Below are 24,484 nucleotides of genomic sequence, written 5' to 3' on the forward strand. Positions count from 1 at the left end.
TACACCAATTCCATTACTCGGAGAGCTGCACACTGTCGCGAAGTGTGGCAAAAATGAAAAAGAAATAATCATAATTGTGGCAAATGTGGAACATTCGACCAATCTTTTCGGAATGGATTTATTCAAAACATTCGGGTTTGATATAATGCCAGTGTCGAACATTAATAAAGTGCGCAGTAACGAAGTGAGTGACATCTGCAAAAAATATAAAGACGTATTTGAATCAGCAATGGGAGCTATCAAAGACTTCAAAGCCAGCATAGTCCTAAAATCGTCAGCAACGCCAAAATTTTACAAAAGCCGCCAAATTCCTTTCGCACAAATTGAGCAATTCAAGGCAGAAGCAGACAGGCTCACACAAGCCGGAATATGGAAACCAGTCAAGTTCAGCAATTGGGCATCCCCAATTGTTCTAGCACCAAAACCAGGTGGAGCAATTCGGATTTGTGGCGACTTTAAGCAAGCAGTAAACGCACAAATCGATGTGGAACAGTATCCGTTGCCTACAAAGGAATCTCTATTTCATATCATCCGTCATGGTAAGCAATTTAGCAAAATAGATCTCAAGGATGCTTATCTACAAATGGAACTGGATGAGGAATCCAAGAAAATCATGGTCGTGAACACACCGCTGGGGCTTTTCCAATATCAGCGTCTTCCATACGGGATAGCCAGCGCACCAGCAATCTTTCAAAGATATTTAGAGCAACTTCTAAAGGGGATAGAAGGTTGTGGAAATTATCTGGATGACATCATCATCTCAGCGCCGACCAGTGAAGAACATTTAAAGAGAATAGACCAAGTTCTAGCAATCCTTCAGGAAAATGGAATTAGATGCAAAATCGAGAAATGCTTCTTTTTCGAAGATGAAATTGAATATTTGGGACGGAGAATTAGCGCACATGGAATTCTTCCAGACAGCTCAGGCCTAGAAGCGGTTAAACTACTGAAACCTCCTGAGAATCTGCAGCAATTGGAAGCATTTATGGGTAAAGTAAATTACTATTGCAACTTTATTCCAAATTATTCGCAATTGGCTGCTCCCATGAACCAACTTCGCAGAAAAAATGTAGATTACACGTTTGGACCTCAGCAGCATAAACATTTACGGATTTAAAGTCGCACATTATCAATGCAACGCAACTAGCCCATTTCGACGAAAATTTACCGCTAATACTTGCAACTGATGCATCATCTTTTGGTATTGGAGTAGTGCTTTCCCATCGTCAGCATAACGGCACAGAAAGACCAATAGCTTTCGCTTCAAAAACTTTAGACAAACACCAGGTGAAATACAGCCAAATCGAAAAGGAAGGGCTTTCTATAATCTTTGGAGTAAAACGATTTCACCAATATTTATATGGAAGAAAATTTACGTTGATAACAGATCACAAGCCACTTGTAACTATTTTCAATCCAGGCAAGCATCTTCCTTCGATGACATCAAATAGGTTACAACGTTGGGCTATTATTCTTATGGCATACAGATTTGAGATTCAATATCGTGCCACAGCAGCACATGGCAACGCCGATGCTCTTTCACGCCTTCCAGTAGGTATGGACTCAGACTTCGACAAAGAAGAGGAAGCCTGCAACACGGTTCTCGAATCGTCACCGCCCATTAATGCTGACACAATTCATAAACACTTAAGCAACGACAAAGTTCTCAAACAAGTCGTGCAATTCGTCACTAAAGGCTGGCCAGAAAAACTTCAACCGAGTCAAAACGATTTGTTGCCATATTTTAATCGTAGGTTTGCAATCACTACTAACCGACAACTACTTTGCTTACACACAGATGCCAGTCGTGTAATTATACCAGCCGATCTTCGCGCCCATATTCTGCAGCTCCTGCATGAAGGACATTGGGGCATTGTTCGTATGAAGCAGCTATCCAGGCAACATGTTTGGTGGCCTACCATTGACCAAGACATCAAAAATCTTGTCAATTCTTGCACCATTTGCAAATGCAACAATCCAGCACCGCCGAGAGAATATCACAGTTGGCCGGAAGCATCAACAGCTTGGGAACGTATTCACATTGACTTCGCGGGACCAATATTCGACGCCATGTGGCTAATTTGCGTAGACGCTTTCTCACAATTTCCATTTGCTGTTCAAATGCCGTCTACTACAACCGTCCACACGATTGCAGCACTATCCTCAATCTTCGCAATTGAGGGATATCCAAAAACAATAGTGAGTGACAATGGACCACAATTTACTGCTGACGCCTTCGCAGTATTTTGCAAACAAAATGGAATACAGCACATTACTACAGCACCGTTTCACCCCGCATCCAACGGATTGGCAGAGCGTTTTGTACAGACTTTCAAATTTTCTGTAAAGAAAAATTTATCTGATGGTTTGACAGTTCGAGAAGCAGTGACCAAATACCTCGCATCCTATAGGTTTACACCAAATGCCCAAGGAAAAACCCCTGCGGAATTAATACACGGTCGACCAGTTCGAACATTATTGAGCCAAATATTTGAGAAGCCTGTGCAACACAAACATGAAGACACCAAATACAGAGTTAATCAGCCGGTCTTCACTGAAACTTTTCAAGGGGAGAAAAGTGGATTGAAGGAATAATTGATCGTACAGTCGGGAAAATGATGTACATAGTTCGCACCAAAAGTGGCTATGTTAGACGCCATTTTATAATGGCAGCTCAAATCAAGATCCTCAAATGATAACGACGATGACAAATCAACCAACTTCTGGTTTGTACCTGACATCCCTACTAAAAGTCCAGAGTCTCAATACCAAGATGAACCGTTAAACTCATCATCCGCTCAGAAACAAGCCCCTGATACACCAGCAACCGTAACCCAACAGACCAAGGAAGTTCAACCAGCACGACGTCCATCGGGAATACCAGTCCGCCAAAGCACACGAGTTCGCCAAGGAGTTAACCGATTCCAGCCAAAAGATTTTAGAAAATCAAAAACTAACAATCGCTCTTAATTTAGGGAGGAGATGTGTTATATATACTGAAATTAAAAACTTTAAAATCTCTCCTCACTAACAATAATACTATCGTACATTATTATACTAATAATAATCTGGCAACTCTGTAATCACCAATTACTTATACATACATATTCAATAAAGTCAGTTCATATGCACACATCACGCAACGCATACACAACAAGTAGTATATCCGAAATTTATAATTAAGTATCTAATTTAACAGTTTACGTGCCCGGGTAGCTCAGTCGGTAGAGCATTAGACTTTTAATCCAAGGGTCCAGGGTTCAAGTCCCTGCTAGGGTGATTTCCTTATTTTGGAAATGTTTGAAAGAAACCAACTACATCTATCTGAATTGAAGTTTACTTTGGTAGTACACTGGTAAACGTGACAGATAGGATTGACTTTAAAAGTTGACTTTTTATACCCGCTACGCATAGGGTAGAAGGGTATTATAACTTTGTGCCGGCAGGAAATGTATGTATCTCAGAGACTTTAAGAGATAGAGCTATAATTTTTTTTCGACGGCATTTGTTATGTTTGCACGCAGATCAACTTTGTTTCAAATTTTTGCCACGCTCCTTCTGCCCCCCCAAATCAAATAAAATAGAATAACAAGCGTAATTTTAAAGCTAGTTTTGGTATATACAATAAATACTATAGTAGTAATGATTCCTGAAAATTTGGTTGCGATCAGACAAAAATTTATAATCAAGTTTCGTATAAATTCATGTGCTCGAGTGGCTCCAGTCGGTAGAGCATTCGACTTTTCACCAAGTCCCTGCTCGAGCGATTCCTTTATTTTGGAAATGCTTGAATGCTTTATATCTATTTGAATTGCAGTTTGGTTGTATGGGTGAAGGAAGGTGACGACAGGATAAAGTTGTATGTATTTTAATAGTTGTTTTGAATCTCTAGCAAAAAAATAAAGTTATTTTCCATAAACATTTCAAAGTGAAGAGAAATTTTCTAACGTATCCTACTGTGATTTGTTTTTTTTTTTAATCCCGCAGGGTAACAGCTGTCACAGCATAAAACAGCAGCTATTATAGTTGAATTCTTCTCTCTCTCTTCCACACTCGACCGATAGCATCAGTTGAGGAGATATCTGAGTGTTTATAGGCTAATCGCTTTGTGCATATAATAGGAATGTTGAATTGGGCTTTGTCAAGATTCCAAAAAGTTCTCATTTCATTTCACTTGAGTTGACTTCAAGTAACCTATTGTAGAGAATCTAACGATAGTATGTAGGAAAAATCTCATCGGGTGAGCCACGTTTAAGGAAGGGCGTTAGAAGTGTACGATTCTCAATTAAATTGAATTAGTAGTATATCCATCATTTATAATAAAGTATTTAATTTAGCATTTTACGTGCCCGGGTAGCTCAGTCGGTAGAGCATTGGACTTTTAATCCAAGGGTCCAGGGTTCAAGTCCCTGCTCGGGCGTGATTTGCGATTTTTTGTTGTTTTACCACACATTTCATTAAAGAAAACACTTAATTATTAAGATCACTTGACTTCTTTAAAATGATCCATTTGTAAATAACTGAATAATGTATGCAATTTGCCAGCCATTCACGTTACTCGCATTACTTACACAGCTCACAACGGAGCACGGATTTACCTGGATAATTATTTCGCCTTTACACATTTTCACTTTCCACTTGTCAACTGCAAATTGAATAAAAAAAAGAAAGTTAAATGCTTAACGCACAATTAAGCAGGCTGCCTGGGTAAAGTGCGTGCCAATAAACATTAAATAAATATTTATCCAAGGCGTGCCAGGGCGACTGGGAGTGATAGACAAGTGAATGAACAGATGAAGGGACAGTCAAGCAGATAGACAGGCAGGCAGGCAGGCAAGGAGCAAGTAAGCAGGCAGTCAACAACAAGGACGTGCATGGCGTTAAATACTTTTGCACGTCGATGCCAAGTACAAGAACTCTAGAGAAGGACAAGCAGTTGATGATAACTTGAGCAGGAGCTGCCTTAAAGGCAGCAGCTCGACTGTCTGCTATTTACTACGAACTGTGAACTGAGAGGACCATCGACAGTCGGTTGTCCAACCGTGATGTGCTTTTTGTTGACAGCATAATTACGCTGATGGCAGCAGTAACAGCAACAGCAGTAGGCAGCCTTGGAATGAGATGGACAAGCAAATACAGACATGGACATCAACCTGAACTCGGGACATTGACTGTCCAAGCTTCCTTCCAAGTTGACCCCAGAGAATTTCAGTAATTTGTGTGTGAGCATTTCTAACTGCACGCAGGTGCTTTGTTGTCCGCAATGAATTTGTCGATGCGCACAAGAATATGCTATAAATAACATTAAGGTTCTACTGTCTTGTCTACCTTATTTTGTCCCAAGTTGCACGCAGTTTCCTATTGCTATTCCCTATTTTTTTTTACAAGAATTGCGACAAACATCTCATCTAAATTACGATATGATTTGTCAATGAAAACAAACAAAACGAGAGCGCAACTAAGTGAATACACACATTGTTGCTATTAACAACAGCTCAAGTTATGAAGATATATTGTACATATACACAATTAATTTCTTTAAATTTAATAGACAAAATTATTTAGACATCTTTAAACTGATGTTCTGAATAATACAGATTGCTATAATCTTTCGATGGGTTCAAGCTTGAATTGACATTTAGTCAATTAAATATATTATAAACATTTAAAATTAAAACTAAATTTAGTGAGTCTAGTCAAGCTAACTATCGAATGAGCGTTTAAACATCTTATTTACAATTGTTTAAACACTTTTATATATATACTACAAAGATAATTTCCATATATAAAGTTATTTTTCTGTCCTGTTATCAATATAAACAATAGCCAAAATAAGTTAGATCTCACAGTCGAGAGTGGTCTCGACATTTTGAATAAAAGCAAAACCTTGCGGTATTATTCTTTGTATATAGTCCCGTGCGAGACTTTTTACATTGCAGTGAAAATATCATAAACTGAAACAATTTAAAAAATAAGCGAATGTTATTCTTAAAGCACTATATTTTGAGCTAAGATTGATGTTAGGAACTTCATCTGTTTTACGATAAAATATATAAATTCGTTCATTTTTTGATTGTGCGTACGAATTGGTTAATTTTTGCAATTATCACAACAGAAAACAAAACAGAAAAAAATTTCCAAAACTATTCTTTGCTCTAATTAAAGTACTTATCTAGAGCTATAAAAATAAACTTTTCTTATTTTTAAAATTGTTTCAGTTTATGTTATTTTCAATGTAAAGAGTCTCGCACAGCCATGGAATTACCCAAATGCATTTCGAAATATTTTATTTCAATTTGTAAAACAGAGAAAAGCAAATTGGATATGTATATTTAAAGAGCGACACACGGATACATGCTTTCATGTGTCTTTCTCTGCTCGTGTCCCAACGCAATCTCTGTGAATTGTGAAATGTGCCCAATGCGCAATCCACAGGAAAAGAACAACAGGGACAATCCAAACATAAAATTTGTACTCAGTGGTCAGTGATCAAATAACAAAGGAAACTAAAAATGTTCTATACTTTACATGCTATTTGGCCAGCGACTGCGGTGGATATGTAAAAACAAATGCCGACGACACACAACAGATATTGTAGGTATGTGAGGGGGGTGCATGAACATGAACCCGTGACACCTACATGGATGTTTGTGTGTGTGCAAGTGAAGTCTGGTGCGAGTTACACGACAAAGTTTGTTGGCCAATGTGGAGAAAGTTTTGGGACGGTTTGCCTGGCAATAATCATAATAGCAGACTCATGAAGCTAATAATGCCCTTGGGAGCGTGAATCTATACGACTGCGTCTGTGTGTGTGTATGTGTATGTGTGTGTGAGTGTGAGTGTCGGTGACATGCCTCCAAATTGTATTTGTCGGTGTTACAAGGACAAAGCGAAAATAATTGCAAATTACCAAAAATAATTAATTACTCTCAGAACGCTACCATGAAACGCTGGCAAAGAAATAGAAATTAAACTGCATCGTGTCGGCACTATTCTGCAACTTTATCACATTCATAAAGCTTACATACATACATATATGCAATTAGTAAGCAGAAAGTGAAGTAGCTAGTAGGAAACCTTGAGCAGGTGCGAAGAAGTGATTTATGCGTCAAATTTGCAGCAGCGAATGCATTCATATAACCCATTTAAAGGTGTTGAGGAGGATACGAAATTCCTATATGTTAATTATAGTTGTTTCCAATTAAATTTGCAATTCAAGTAGAGTATTTTTAAAATAGAACCTGGAAGAAAGCAACAGTATCCCGCTATCCGTTTTGAATAAAAGTCAAACAGTGTGGTATTACTCTAAAAATATTCCAAATAATATACTGATAAAGTACTACATTCGAAATATAATATAGAAGTCAAAATATACCAGAATTGTCAGAAAAAAATAACTAAGAATAGAATTTCTTAAATAATTTCTTCATTTTTTATTTCATTAAAACGAAATTTTCATAAATACTATAGTTATTATTGTGTGTACCAAAGCCTGACTCTAGCTAGTTATTCAAATTTGTCCATTTTCGGGGCGGAAGTGGACGGTTCAAAAAATAATGTCATAACACGTATTATTATATATTATAGTCTCTGAGATCTCTAGATATTCTTCTAGACAGACAGACATGTTACATACATTTCCTTCCGGCACAATGTTATAGCACCCTTCTACCCTATGGGTAACGGGTATAATAATGGAAGCCGCTCCAACGCTCCGCCAAAATTAAATGTAAAATGAAAATAAAAATTTAATTTGCTTTGTAAGATTCGCTCTCTACACTTGTTCTATGAATTTTACATGCATTTCTCTTACTATGTGCACAATTTAGTCAGCTTGGAAAATTTTCCATATGCAAATTCTCGAAATACCATTGAATATAAAAAAAGTGCATATCACGTTTTGCAAATGAAACTGTTTGCAATGACTGGCAGCATTTATTTGGCCCGCTCCAGAGCGGGTTAGTTGCTTCAGCTCTCAATTTAGATCTCTCTAAAATTCCAACGTTTATGGATACATTTTTGTATTTGCAGGACTTTCACGCATTTCATCTCTGTCGAAATATGTAAAATCAAATAAATATTGGAAATTATCTTGTTTCTAAATTCCATTTGAATTTAAATGTAAAATGCAGTGACTTTTTTTTTTTAAAGCCCAAATCTAAGCTGTACCTTGACCATCTCTGATCCAACTTTGAAACCGTGTATCGTGTTTCATATGCTGCTGTGTTGTCATTTGCATAAATAGCTGCCAGTCTGCTCTATCTGCGGATAGGTGGAAGGATGCCAGACCAGAGACCAGAGACCAGACTCTGAAACAGGTCAGCGTACTGACCACTGCCCAAGGCTGGGGACGAGGTCAGCCCTTGGTCTTGTTAGCTACCCAAATCACAAAACATAAACACATGGCGCCGTCGGCTTTAAGATTCTATTTGTTTCGTATAGCACACATAATGTGCTCTCTCTCTCTATCTCTCCCTCTGTATATTTTAGCAGAGACTAAGGGCAATTTCTGGCAGTTTCTTGAACCGGCAAACGGCAGTAAGTTGTCATAAAACTGTCAGCTAGTGACAGACACAAAAAGGCAAAATCTGCGATAGGTTCAAAGATTTGCTTACTCGGAATATGCGAAACCCAACCAAAAATTTGCATATTTAAAAAATTTAAATGGATCCTTAATTGTGAGCATAACTAATATGAGAACTATGCAACCGAATCTAAATTTAAATGTATACCACGACAGCATAAAAAGTCACATTTAGATTAAAATGAAATGTTGAAAACTGTTTAAGAGAATTTAAAAAGCGAAAGTGAAAAGTTAAGCTTGTACATTTAACTATAAAATAAAATTGCTTTTAATAACCTAAATAAATAGCTATTAAAGAAACTTTTTATAACGTCAATACACAATATTTATTTTTAATTATTTCTTAGTTGAATTCGTCAGCATTTGATTCAAGGTTAGACAAAATTCATGATTATAAAAATTATATTTTAAATGCGCTCTGGACCGAAAAGCGCAATTACCTATTTCTATAAATAGATAATAGTCGTGTTTCAAAGGTTTTTTATATTTTGTTGTCTTGCAGAATGACATTATTGAATTTGTTTTGTTTATGCAGCGCATTTACTTAATCAAAACACTTTCGCCGTGATACTTAGTTGCAGAAAGTTAGTTACAAATTAATTTGAATTAATTGTTTTTATGCTTGCCGTGCAAAAGTTTTTGGTTTACATTTCGCTTTACGAGCCAACACTTTGGCCAACTCAGACACTGGCAATACCAAAATACAACTTTTATCAGACCAAAGTTGTGGGCATTGGGATCGGCATCGGCATCAGCATCGACGTCGCAACTAAGTTGTGGTAGACGAATTGGGATTGGGATTGGATCTAGGGAGTTTACTGCGGTTTAGTGGCAGCTCCTAATGAAATTCACTTGAGTTGTTTCCTGTTTATGGCACACTGGTCCACAAACTTTAGACATTATGCAGTCTCATTTGTTGTTTTTGTGTTTGTTGTTTTAGTCAAGAAACTGAGAAACGGAAACTTGAAAATGGCGGAGAATATTTTGAACCCGGTTTGGTCCAGCCAAAGCTTGTCTATGTCACTCAAATGATTAAAGATTTCACTTTATGTCTGCTGCTTGGCTGCGTTTCTTCTGCTGCCTCCAGTGTTGGCTTGGTTGACGTTGCTGGTGCCTGCTGTCTGCTACTTTTTGCTACAATTTATCAACTTTCAAGGTTGTCCGAAGCAGTTGTAAAAACTTTGCCATTTTGTTTAGTCTCCCACTCTCATTAAATTTCTAATTTAATCACTTAGCAGTTCGGTTTGAGAAACACACGCACACGCACTCGGTTTACGAGCACGACTCGACTATAGGCAAATTTGTAGTCATATTTCATGGTCACTATAAAACTCCCAACAAAGATCACTTTCCTCCTCTCAGTAACTCAGTAGTTCATTCGTGACCTTTAAATATTCAATTGCCTGGACCAAGTTGTCCAGCTGCCAGCAACCAGCAGCCAACTCTTCATCATGCCGCAAAGTATGCGTTTTAGTGCTCTAATCGAAGGTCATGAAAAAGCCCATCAAAAATTATTGATGGTCGCTATTCTGTCATAATATTTAGAGGGTTATCTAGGGCGTAGTTAGTGAAACCTTCTTCAACTTCTGCCATGACTTGTGGTTATACTCAAATTTTGTAATTTCCCAAATGTCACGAAACTTTACAATAGAAACTTTTTGCTAGTTCGCTTTAGTTCATTTCGCTGCGTAATTCTATTTCAATGCAAACATTTTAATTATTCATGTGTGAGCTGAGCATCAATTACGCAACAGTTACAAAAACGTGGATCCATGTGTTACATAAATCTTATTATAATGGCATTTACATGTTATAAAATCAGTGTAATTAATGTGTATGCAAATCTAACAGCTTAAGGAACAAAAATTACAAATTTTCTATTCAACTATTTGAGCATCATTGCGTGCTTTGTCATTGTGATAAAGTTGCAACTTCATTATGTCACTTTTTAGCGTAAACTGGGAAAAATTTTCCATTCAAAGTAAGAAAATTAAAAGCTATGCAATCCTTTACACATCAGCGGAGTCGAGTTATGTCAATTGCATGAACAATTAATCAAGCCTCATCCATCCAAGGTTGTCGTCAACACTTTGTTGTGTTACTTTGCAAGTTATGCAGTAGCTTATTTGCAGTTTCACCGTTAAGAAAGTTGAACCATTGTCTTGGCAACGCAGGGAGACAGCTGCTTAGAGGAAACTTCTATTGGCCTTAAGCAAAACTTGTTTGACGCTAGCAAATGCGTAATTTCCGCCATAAGATGCAACTGCAGTGAACTGTGAAAAAGTCTTTCCCAACTTGATATGACTGCAGTCACGTTTTATGCAGAATAAGTTGAAGGCGTCGTCTTTCTCGTTGCCACAGAAATTGAATACGAATATACATAGTTTGAATTGCGTTTAAAATAAACCATTGCATACTATTGAGCGTCACTCTTAAGCGAAATCAATGCATTTGCAATGCTTTTTTTCCACACCCGCACACTCATATTTCTGCAGAATACCATTCTAATGAGCAGTTGAAGTACGTTGAGTGCTGCAACGTGTCACCAAGTTGAACGAGCAACTTGTTGGCTTCGAGAATATGCGAGCTTGTACGTCCCATGGTGCACGCCAGTTGCATTCGCTTCTGAAAGCTCATTTAACATGGAATCTTTGTTTGCATAAATTACACATGTCCACACTGTTGGCAGTGGTGTTGGCACTAAATAAAGATAAATTCAACAAGCCATCGTGTGCGTTTTTGCTCACAAGCCGCACAATCTAGTACACAGAAAAAAATGCTGAAATCAAGAATAAAATGTTGAATCAAGATTGTAACATAATATGTCAAAATTAAACCAAAATCTGAAGTCAAGATAAATTCTATAAAAATTCTTTATTGTTCATTCTTGAAATTCAATTTTATATTTTTGTTTCAAGCAAGGCAAATTGTGAAAATTACAGTCAGAAAGTAAAATCTGAAAACAAGATAAAAATTCTAAAAAAATTCTTGATTGTTCGTTTTGCAAGCTACTTTTGAAACCTAATTTGTTTCTGTCTGTGTACTCGTATGCCCAGCGCATATTTGAAAAAAGACCAGGAAATGCAAAATGATTTAATGCTGATGTGTGTAACAGGCAGAAAGACGTCTTCCCACTCGGTTTTACATATTTGCACTATAAAGGAATTCACTTTATAAGACTGTTTCATTGCTGCAGGTTATCTCAAAGTCTAAGCTCTTAATTGATTGACTGCTTGATCCCCTTGGCGGCTACTTAATATGCCAAATCGGACAACCTGAAGCACCTCTGCATTATCCCATATATACATTCCCAAATGCCAAAGGTGAGCAGGCCAAGCGTTTAATTAAAGCTATTGCTACCCGTGCAGCTTTGCCCACTCCTAATTTGTATGGCCAGATTTACTTGCTACTAATTTCCCATGCAGTTTGCGACGGCTATGCATATTACATAGTTGTGAATGTAAGTCTACATCTCAACGGACCCACTTTAAGCCGCAAGACATTCGCCCACTTCCGAAGTTTGCCGCTGTGTCGCATGCATAATGCATGGGGCGAACACGGCGTATACGTAATGACCTCGGCTTAGCATTTTTCCAAGCAGATTTCTTCAACAAGGAAAATGCAATACGCATTTGACACTTAAGATGTACGATGTAGTGCGGTAGAAAATGAAATTTTCCATTAGATTGGCTTTTGCATTCACAGCAAACACTTCACCACCATAAATTCAATTCAAGTAGTTGATGGATGTTGTATGCAAAACATGGAACATGTGTGTTATCGGCAGAGAAATGTGCGAGCCTAGGGCCAAGGCTAATCAATAGGGCAACTAAACAAGTGTACCTAAGGACAACCGGTCAATATGCTTAAGTTTCGGAGCAGACGCCCAAGAAACCCCCAGAGTCAGAGGGTGAACGATATTAATCATCTAACTCGCTTGCCCGTTTAGTTTAAAGCGACCTCCCATTTAGCAGGGCCGCTTAATGGTCGCTTTACACGCCTCCAGCACTCTGTGCATGTTGCTCCCATGTGCACTCGACCGTGACACAATTGCACATAGTTGCAATATTTCACGAACTTGACTCGACGTGTTGGCAATGTTCGCTCGTAAGTGTGCCTGAGCATGAGGGCAACGGGAATTTGATGTCTGTTGCATTATGTCGCATGTCGTGACTGCGATTGCGGCAGCTGCCAAATGAAGTCGCACTTAACTTAACTTTTAACCTTTGTAAGTTTGTCCGCATGGCAAAGTTTAGCCAAAGAATTCCCATGTTGTTTAACTCAAGTAAACGTTGTCTGTTGTGTGGAATTAAAATTCCAACTTTAATTGAATAAAGTTGATTTGTTTAAGTAAACAAAACATTTCACAATTTAAATATTATTTTTGGAAAATGTCAAAACTAAAAAATTGAGCATTCAAGATACAAATCGAAGGACATCAAAGCAAAGCTGATTGATTAACTCGTTTATGCACAAATCGTCCGACCAAAGGCCAATTTGTTTTTGTGTGTGCCACTGACAAGCCACAAATCGACAGGCGAAAGATACTAAGTCGATGTTAAAGGGAATTGATGACTGAGACTGAGATACGGCAGATACAGATACAGGAGACAGATGCACAGTGGAGATTAAGCGACATGTAAAACGTGACATTCAATGGAAACGAAATGGAAAAATAAGCCCGAAGTTATCTTGCGACCTTTTTTTTTATTTTCGTCTACCATTTGTACATGGACAATTTGTTTACATATCAATCGATGTTTATTTTTTGAGCAGTTGTTGATTTTTACTAAGGCAGCCATAAAATATTGTTTATAATTTGTATGCTGTCAGTCAGCTCAACATTCTATGTTCCATTGTCTTCAGACATCTAATGAATCCAATATTTATCAAACTTCAATGAATGAATGAATGTTTTAATAATGTATATTCGTACAAGGTTTAATAATTTATTATTTTTGTAAGATTTATAATTTAATATTCTAAACTGTACGATTCATTAACGTTTTTATATACTATGTTTATTATAACCTTGAACCTTGACATTTCCCCATAAAGTATAAACATACATATATAGCCATGTCCGTTTGTCCGTATAAACACCTAGGATTATGGTATATTTTGCACTATGTGGTATATTTTGAATTCAATACAATTTCAAATATAAAGCGTTTGATAAATTTTAAATATTTTTGGGGTATTTATTTGATATATTTTAAAATACCGCGCAGTTCTGCCTTTATTTAAAATGCGTAGCTGGTATCTCACAGCCGAGCACACTCGACTGTAGCTTTCCTAATTGTTTTACTTATTTTGTAGAACCATAATATAAATCGTTTTCTATAAAAAACGATATTTAATTATTTTTAATAGAATTCAAATATATTTTAAATCTGAATTGCATTACAAATTTCTTTAATTTGCAGAAGGATACTTGGCAACAAAGCAATTGTGAAGTAATGAAATTGCGTCGACATCAACATTCTGTCTTTTATTAGACTTGGGATTGCTTTGCGGCTACCCAGGACTAATTAATTTTTACTGCTTCTTTGTCTGCAATCATAAAAAGAATGAAAAACTGATCAAATCAAATTTAAATTCAGTACCGGCAATGCATCTCTTGGGGAAAGTATTAAATTTTTGAAAACTTTGTTTGCCAAAGTATTTGTGCCAATGGCAACTTAATCGGCTTATGATTGGCACAACTGGGCTTAAAATACATATTGAAAATATTGAACAAATGTTATTTTTTCATTTAAAAGTTTATTACATAGATTAGATAAATCGATGGCAACAAAAATATTTCAATTTAAGCAATTAAGCTCATATTTTGATGTCTCTTTAATGCTGCCTAATGCATCATTAATATTTCAACTCTTAAAAGGCGAAAAATCATAAAAAGCTTGCCAGATGTGAATTGAATAAAGCCATTGACAACCTATGCATAACGAATTTGTGCATAAACTGAGCATTCGCCAAAAATCAAGAGAGAGAAGAGGAGGAGGAGGAGGATGAGTCCTCGCTAAATATTTATATAATCATAACGCACAGGCAGCCTTTATTTATAATTTATAGGCAGTAAAAGCACATGAAAAACATATTTGGCAATTTGTATTAACAGTTACTTCCGAATTTTATTATGTTTGCAGCTTATCGTTGCATAAACAAATGAGTTTTAGACTAATGCCTACTGCGGCTAATAGATACAAACACATGTGCGAAAATAATTGGTTGAATAATTGCAAAAATTTAATTGATATGCAAGTAAGCTGCAGCTTAGTGTGCTCGACTATGGGATACTCGGAAAGCATTTTTAAAGTAAATAAAAGGCAACTACGAACAACAACATTGAAGTCGAAGAAATACACTTTTTATTCATTCGAACAAGATTTACTTCAATAATATATTAATTAAAATTTCAAACCCTCTCTACATGTTATACTAGTTTGGACTATAATAGTATTCTTCTTATTATTCAAGTTATAATACCTTTTACTTACTTTTAGACTGTGAATACAACTGATGTGTACGTAATATTTCGTTGATATGCAATGTAAATGTTTAACAAATAAATTAAGAACATAATTTATGATTGCATGCTACAGCAAAAATAAATTGGCAGTTGTAGATATTAATCCCCAGAATCAATATAGAACTCAATGCAATAATATAAATCAAAACAATTTGTATTGAATTGCGTTGAACTATAAAATAAATTAAATGATTGCTCATTTAAAAGCTCTGTATTATATATGCTTCACTTTTTGAATGCAGTTTAAATCTGCTTCAACTAATTTTATGAGTACGCACTAAATTGTGGCGCACTCTAGTGGTAGACCAAAGCGCTGTCTGGCAACTAAACGTGCTGTGAGGGAGGTATTAAAAATACAAACGGAGTTCAACTGTCGACTGCAGGCATGGACAAAACACACACACACACACACACACACTTCAACACCCAACCATTTTCACACACACGTACAGATGAACAGTCGATGCAGGCGTTCATGTGTAAGACTCTCTTGTATGCAGAATTTCCTACTTTTGTCGAAGCAAAAGCAAACGCTTTATAACGAGGTCGTCCATTTCTATACACATGCGAGTATCGGTGACGTGTTTGACTTTTATGAGCCCATATTGATATGATGTAGAAATTATTTTCATGGTCGCCTGACTTTCTATAAAGTGTTCGTCCTGGATTCAAACAACATGTAAATGCAAAATGACAACGAGGGTGTGAATTTGTCTTGTTCACATTGAATTTAAGTACGGCAGGCAATGTTGGCTGCTGGTAGATAAGCTTCCGTTTTGTTATGCCCGACCATTGCTTGCCTGCTTATTTTTGATTGACTGCGCTTCAAGTTGACAAGGCAGCCATGCAGAATCGCCAATTACTATGATAATGTAGACACATTCATTTAAACATCCAGAAATTGACACTCTCCCACACTCTCACACACTCACACACACTCAAAAGTTGCCTGATTTGATAGTCTGTGGCAACAACCAACTGTACAAATGTCCAACAACTCTCAGCAAAAAGAATTGGCATCAATTGACGACACGTTACAGTGACAAAATGCTGAGTTGCTCCAAGATGCTGTAAAAAGACTCCCAGGTTTATTGCGCTGTTAAACAATATGGCTGTCATTCAGCACAGTGGCAACACTTCGAGAGTGCTTGAATAATTTACCAAAAATACATACATATGTACATATATCAACTATATGTTGAAGTTGTATCGAGTCAAACTGTCTGATTACATCATCCAAATCCAAGTCTGAGGTTTCACTTTCTAAAGCAAAATGCCCACGTATAAAGCTGTCGAAATGTCAAAGTAATTTTTCGCAAAGCGGTTAAATTGCTGTCAAGTGTGCCACATGGATTTTTTTTAAGGCTCTTGAATAATGCTGTGTGACTGTTTGGACTACATGTTGCTTATACGATGTGCAGTAAGCTACAGCTTCATCTGGGCTATAGTGACAACAAAAAGGATGAAGGCGATTTGATGTGAATTAAAGTTTTTGCGACCACAAACTGCACATACATTTCTCACACTTAGAAAATAAAATACTTAAAAATACCGTAATATTCCAAAGGCTATATATGGTATACCGAAAAAAGCAAAACAGTGCGGTATTATTGTACAATATACCGATATATATATTTAGTATATCGATAAAATATTACATTCAAAATATACCAAAGAGTACATAATATACCAGATTGTCAACCAATATAACTATGATCCGACTGTAGCATCCATCTTTTGCCCCATAAAATTATTTCTTATATAGCTTCCATAATTTTTATCCGACCGCAACTAAATTTTCAGGCTGTAGCTGTAAAATAAAGCTAAGCATTCGATTTTTCGAATTGAGAGGGATGGAGGTGAGCATGGTAAAAACTTATAATAATCTTTGCTTTTGACCTGGTCAAGAAAATATATGTTTTATTAGGTCGAAGAAGCCTCCTTCTGCCTGCTACATACATTTCCTTCCGGCACACAGGTTTAATACCCTTCTAGTCAATGAACAGGGGTTATACTAATAATATGTAATCATTAGGATTGATAAATCCAATAAATCTTTTGAATTGAGTGAAAATATATTACAGCTGAATCATTTTTTTTTTTATTGTATTGTATTCCTTAAATAAGTTTTTATGTTCACACATATAGCTTAATATGCCTTAAAAAAGTGGAAGGGTGTGATTTTTATAGTCGGACATACTCAACTGCTCAGCTTTTTTTCTTGATATTGGTTTTCGGTTTTCTCTGCACGAATGAAGGCAAAGTTGAAATTGGCTTCGGACTCTCCTCTCTGACTTTTGGCGTTTAAGTTTATTTCAACTCAGTGGAAGTGAAAAACTTAAGGGACACATAGATTTCCTTCGACCTTGACATGCATTGCATATGTGTAAAGAGTTCTAAATTTAATATTAAGTTATAAATATATAATAATTTAATATATTAAATTTCCCAAGTAAACATTTAATAATAACACCCCATTAATTAAATGTATTGATCATTGCACTACTAATAAAAGTAAAAGACAACATAACCATTTATCATTCATTAAATAAGTGAAGAAAAATAAGCTGCTGTCTTTAAAAAATAATCTGTGAATGCGAACACAAAAGAAAGTCGAAATAACTGTTACATATAAAGATGTTGATGCATCTAAAGTGCTTCTTTTATATATAACAATCTGTTGGCGTAAGTTTTCAACAAAGTTTTGCTATAAACCACACAGCGTGGCTTACGTTCAACGATGGTCGATTGTTTCAGGAAATACACAGACTTTTATTGCACCAATTTCCCCTTATAAATTCGACGAATGTCTTATTCGTGTAAAAATACATTCGATCGATTTATAACTTTGAACTTTTGCCACACTTGAAATAATATTAGCCGAGAAAGACTTTCGTGTTGGCAATGCATTGGTCATTGGATAAATTAGAAAATTAAAAAAAAAACACAGTACGGGATTTATTTTTTTGTGAGTGCCTAGTTGAAGCACATTTATCATGATTTATTTTAAAGTGTTGCTCAGTCGAAAAGTCTGCTAGATTTATCTGAGCAGCCCACAAAACCTAAATCAATTTGAAACTTACCGCATTCGTTTCATTGAATTCCATTTTCGAGATACCATTGATTGATTTGCATTGCAGCCATTGACCATTGCGAAAACTTTCGCATTGATTGATCAACTTGATTAACGACGACAGTTCGAAGAGTTTGGGGAACAATATTTTGCTACTAAACAAAAATATACATATATATGTCATTTAAAATCAATATTTATTTTTGCCAATTTACTATTTCAATAATGAATATCAAATAATACCCAATACAATAATTAAGTCATTGTTGATATTAAACATCTGCGTTGAATATAAAAACAAAACAAATTGCACACAATTGCATCGTTTTATGTGTTTTCTGTTTCGTGCGCCAATAAAGTAAACGCAGAAAAGAAAATTGGCAATTTGTCATAAAATGGATAATTCGGCGACAACTGTGTTGCAATAAATTTATATTTTTGTCTTAGCAAATGTGTTGAAAAGCAACGAGCTCTGATTTATGACGCACGCTTAAATAATGCAATACAACATTAACGCAAGTCCTTTCTGCACACAATAGACAACAGCATCTATACATTACTGTGGACTCTACGCAACAAAGAAAATAAAGCAAACTATAAATAAATACACAAAAAATAAAGTTCTCAAACAGAGAGAAAGAGAGAGTGAGACGTCGCAGAAATGCGAAAAAGAAATATTTACTTGTCAAAGACCACAGCAAATATATTTGCGTTCTTCAAAACAAAAACTAAAAAACTTAAATCAGTTGTAACAGCTTTATGTGCAAGCATTTGCATACACTCTCATATGCTATAACAAGCATCGACAGAGGGAAAACAAGAACAGAAATACATATTCTGAAGATTTGTAACATTTATTGTCCTAAGTGAACTGTTAGGAACAAAGAACAAATGCATCGATATATTATTGGAAGGAAAAACAAAAAAATGTTGCTACACAAAGTATTCACAAGCTGAATCACAAGCACTGAACCACAATTTTTCTGTGTATTAATATATATATATTGTAAATATTTCGTAGGAGGAGAATGCGTGTTCTTCTTTTGCAGTGACGCTTAAATTATCAAATCGATATTTCGATTAAATGAAATTCTTGCTGATGTTAGACTAAAATAAACGATGATTAACATACAAAATTAAATCTATCTCACACACAAATGATAGTTTTTTTCGTTAGAAATAAATATTCTAACACAATGGAGAGTTGGGCTTTAACAGAATTCTTAAAGTGAAAAAGTCAAACTGTGCATCGGTTGCTTTTGTTTTATTTATAATTTGCAGATATCATAAAACAAAATATTGGACAATGTTGTGGAAAGCGATATATATATATTTAAAATAATCAAAATAGTTACGCAGTGACACGGAAGTTAAAAATGCACTTTCAACAGGGATCGAAAATTTACAATTTCACAAACAACAAGCATGTATTCGTCTATTTTATTTGACCAAGAGCTGACTGCCGTTATTTCTTGTTAAGCTTCCTTTCAAGAGAATACATTTTTAACTAGAGGGAGCCCGGTAGTATTTATGTCCTTAAGAATAACAATTTTATTGTTGGTTCGAGTTATCATTTCGAAAAGTGAGATGGAGAAAACTTTTGTTCATTTTGCGATATTATTAAATATTTTGAAATGAATATATACATATATTTTGAACCTCGACTCAGCTAATCATTCAAATTAATGCCCTTTATAAACCATTTGCAGAACATAAATTTGTTTATTTAATAACCGTAAATTATTTTTAAATTATCGCGACACTCACACCAACATGTACTTTAACACTGATAATAATTAAACCAAATGAAATTTTCTAATTTCATTTTATATTATTGACAAATACATACATGGTGTAAGGTAATAAATACGTAATATTAAAGTAAAACAACACAACAACAGCATAAAATGTTAAATTAATAAGAGACGGACAATAAAATTGTGTGTTTAATCACGTACAACTCGGTCAACTACAGTCTGTCCAAAGAGTCCATACTCATATAACGCATACGCAGCGTGTCCACTTAAATATTTATAAATGCATTTGAGTGACAAGCAATGACTGACACAGGACCGCCATCCAGATGCTATTCTCGTAATGAGCAAGCAGCATTTTATGGTTGTTTAACAACGACCTGACAACGCCGCGAAACTAATTAAAGTCTGCTTAAAATAAATTTACGACGCTCGCCTCGCAGCCTCATTGTTATGGCAGCAAGCGCCCAGTCCGCACCAGACAATATAGTCAGGTCTATTAAAAAGTCATTGCCGTTAGCCCGGTAGCCCAAAAGATGATGTAGAGGAAAAAAAGACTCGATTTTTCTCAGGAAGTTAATTGTATTTTAATTGTGTGGCATAAAATGGCAAAGGATAGCGAAAATAAGACAATTAAAAAATCACAAGGATTAGGTGGCAATGGTAGGTACACAAAATGCTGGTCGAAAAAAGGACAATAAAGCCAATAAGGATAAGGGTATAGAAAACAAGCAACAAAGTTCTGTGAGACTGTGACTGTGAGATAGTCACTACGCATTTTCAATAGAAGCGAAATAATGCGGTTTTATTCAAAAAATTTATATATTTCATATTTTACAAAATACCAAAGGGTATATTTGTTAAATTAATATACTATTGCATGTAAAATATGTCATATTCTTGAAATATACTTAAATTCTATTCTAAAAATATACTTAAGTCCACCAAAGGCTATATTTGGTTTATTGAGACAATATTATATGCAGTATATTAAATATACCTCGAAAGGCTTCGTGATATTATGTCATCTCTTTCTTTTGTATAATCATTATATCAGATTTTCAACTAAATTCACTAAATAAATTTTTAAATATCTTCTATGGGTAGCGGATTAAACAATAAAATATAACCATCAATAAACGTTCATATGTACAGAAGAAATTAAATTTTAAGTATCATCATTTACAAACTACCAGGAATAAATATACAATATTTTAATGCATGTGACTCAGGAAAATGTTGTAAAGAGATATGATATGCATGGCTTTGACCTTTATTAAAAATTGCAGTGAAAAGTAAAAATACGACAACAAGGGAAAACTGAGTCAGAAGCTGCAAACGTAGTTTTATGAATATTTCACTGCATTCTAAAATTGTGTGTGATGCTTGAAAATACTCGCATTTAAAGGACTTCTTTGCTTTATATGCAGATATTTGTGTGTGCAGTTGGGTTTTTGTGACCCATTCCTTGGGGAGTCTCTGCGTTTGTCTTTTGTCTGGCAACTGACATTGCATAATGTGCATGCAGTTTGCAAATCCGCTTAAAGTGTAGACAATTGACAATTGTAGAGCTAACAATGAGAAATCATCGCTTTCATTGGCCGAAATAAGTCAGATAGACAGAGAGAATCTTCAGTTTTTGTGCTAAAGTATCATAATTAAACTGGACACGGACTGTGATGAGATAATGAATATCTTACTAATTCTACATTTATACTTTAAATGATGAAATTGTGTTATTTGGTATGCATACAACTAAATCAAATAGGTAAAATAAACAAATGGTTTCGGGTGTCGTCAAGCAAACTAAATGGCAGTTGTTAATCATCTCTTCACATCACAAATTCCATGTTTGTAGTCAAATTGCCACTTGAAAGCTTAATTAGACAAAACACAAATCTGATTGCATTTCTCTAATTTGTTGGTCTCTTGCATGTTGTGGCTAATATGAGATGTTATTAATCTTATAATATTTGAATTGTGTATTTGTGGCTACTTAAGATTACAGCATTAATTTAAACTACGTCAACAATATTCTCACATTTAATCAACAATTCTGATAAAAATAAATGCCACTTTATTTTAAAGCAATGTATTTCCTTATTTACCTAAATTTTTTAGTCACAAATTACATTTTACCAGAGCTTGGTTTAATTTCCTGGCAGTTGTGTACTGTTTGTTGCCTTGGGTCGTAATATCTCGGTATTGACAAATTTATGCAGCTGAAATTCAGGTTCATAAGGCTAAGTAACTGAAATCATGACGGAGATGCTAAATTGGCAAATTGGTCCGCCCGTAGGTGGAATGTGTAATTTCGTCCTTTATTGAGGCTCACAGCTACCGGGATATCAACATCTGGGTGATTTACGCTCGCACTTTATTCCAAACATGTGGGCTTTGTCTGCCTTAATTGTTCACTATGTTCTTGCCTGAAATAATAATTCTATTTTCGGCTTTAAATCACATTAATCGCCTTGCCATTCATACACTCTCCTGGCACAACATAAAAATGCACCCACTTCAAGCAGACACTTTTCGGTCAGCCTTTAATCGCCTTAGAAGAGAGCAAACAAATATTACCGAATTTGCATTTGCTATGTGACCGAAAATGGATACATGAGCAGACTTTAAGTCCGCTCTGGCATAAATTGAGTCGTTTACGAGCATGACAGCAACCAGAATCAAACCTTTTCTGTCTCTGCGTGGGCAACTTGTCAAGTGAGTCCCCCGCATGAAAGGGTTTTATTTTGGGGTTTATTTGCACAGAAATTGGTATTAAAGATAAAATCAAATAAAACCGAATGTCATAAAACGCAACATAAATGTATAAATTAAAGCGAATTGCTTGAACGCCAATTATTTTTGGCAATCAATTGTTTTGTCGAGTAACTGAGAATTGTTTTTTTTTTTGTTGAACTTAAAGATCTGTCAGCTAGCCGTAGGTTACTTCAAAATTTAATACGACTTATAATTGGTTTGATTGTTTTCATTGAATACATTATTAAGCTTTACAATTGAACATGTTTAGAGAGAAAAAAACCAAATATGAAAGCTACAGTCGAGTGTGCATGACAAAAATGTTAAACAAACTGGGTGCAAAGATAATAAGTTCCGTTGAAAATATTATTATAACAATTATAGTCTCTTAGATCCAGGCAATCTGGTATATTTTGCACTCTATGGCATATTTTAAATGCAGAACTATATCATTAAAATAAATATATTTTAAAATTAATACCGCACTATTTTACTTTTATTCACAATTCTCTTCATTCGACTGTAGTTTTATTACTTGTTTTTTGCTTAATTTAGAGTTTTCTCAGATAACTGAAAGTTTCTTCTAAATTCAATACAACTAGGAATTTTTGTAGAGAGTAATTAAGAAAACTAAGTAACCAGAAAATGTAAATGAATACTTGAAATTATACGTGCTTAATGAAAAAAGTGCAGCAAAATTGTGTATTTTCAACTTAATACGATTAAATTAACAACCAAAAACAATGTAAGGAATACACTACGCAATTTGTAAAGAAAAAAGCAAACACCTCATAAGTGTAGGCGTATTAAACTTAAATGTTGTTAAAATTAGAGATATCTCAGTTAACTGAAGGTCGTTCTTAAATTTAAAACAAACTAAGTTCAAATTGGACCCACGAGAGGGAACATGAGGTGACCACAAAAAGACACATGCTTCAGAGGTGGCACTCGAACTCTCTCTTTTATATCTGAGATTTATGGATAAAAGTTGAAGTGCGTGTGTGAGCTGCAAACTTATGGTTAAGCCGTTCGTCTCCCACTTGGAAGTCATACCTAGTATATTCGCATAAAGCAGCAGGCTCTGTTAAGCAAAAGCTTGTCACGCACTCGACAACGACAGCGACGGCGACGGCGACAGCGACAGCGACGTGCAACTGACGCAAATGACATGTTTATGTGGCATACTTTCCAGCGCAAATTAAAAGGGGTCACAATTTGGAGCCTTCTTGCTTGAGAAGAGTATGCCGAGCAATTAAAACTGACAAGCAGCATCAGCATCAACTCAACTCTACTCAAAACAGGAAAAAAAATGAGAATCAAAAAATAAGAAGAGATAAAGTTGAAAAGGAGAAAGCATTTCGGGTTGCGCATTCTGTGGCCACAGCATGACACGTACGGCCATAAAAAATGGTACAAAATGATCATCAACTGTTGGCGACGCGTGGTGGCATTTGCAATGGGGCACCGGGACCGACAGCGACCCATAAACGAAACCCAAACGAACGAACACAGATCATGCAAATCATCATGGAAATAAAATTTGGTGCAAGGCGACACAAACAATTTAATAAAACTCAAATTGACGGAAATTTACATGCTTCACAACACTTGACTGACAGATACTTGGCATTTCTAACCACCTCCTCCGCGTTCTCTCCTTTGTTGCTTTATCTTCTCCGCTTTTCCATATTAAATGTCTCTCCTTTGTCTGCCTTTAGAGCTTAAATTTGTAGTTGAAAGAAAGTTGAAAGTTTTTTTTGTCGCTCCCTCACATGACTTTGATA

At 35.5% G+C, this 24,484-nt stretch overlaps 1 long non-coding RNA gene and 2 other non-coding genes across 3 annotated transcripts; all 3 read left to right on the top strand.

Moving 5' to 3' along the window:
• Nucleotides 1-3,206: 3,206 nt before the first annotated feature.
• Trnak-uuu (transfer RNA lysine (anticodon UUU)) lies at nt 3,207-3,279 on the top strand. The gene has a single exon. It is a non-coding gene; the product is annotated as a tRNA-Lys (tRNA).
• A 1,068-nt stretch (nt 3,280-4,347) lies between these two features.
• On the top strand, nt 4,348-4,420 carry Trnak-uuu (transfer RNA lysine (anticodon UUU)). Its single transcript has one exon. It is a non-coding gene; the product is annotated as a tRNA-Lys (tRNA).
• A 6,969-nt stretch (nt 4,421-11,389) lies between these two features.
• LOC133846494 (uncharacterized) lies at nt 11,390-13,474 on the top strand. The gene is made up of 3 exons (XR_009894872.1): nt 11,390-11,722; nt 11,781-11,907; nt 12,010-13,474. It is a non-coding gene; the product is annotated as an uncharacterized LOC133846494 (long non-coding RNA).
• The last annotated feature ends 11,010 nt before the right edge of the window (nt 13,475-24,484 follow it).

This window comes from Drosophila sulfurigaster, chromosome 3 (genome assembly GCF_023558435.1).
Source record: "Drosophila sulfurigaster albostrigata strain 15112-1811.04 chromosome 3, ASM2355843v2, whole genome shotgun sequence".
Classification (NCBI taxonomy): Eukaryota; Metazoa; Arthropoda; class Insecta; order Diptera; family Drosophilidae; genus Drosophila; species Drosophila sulfurigaster.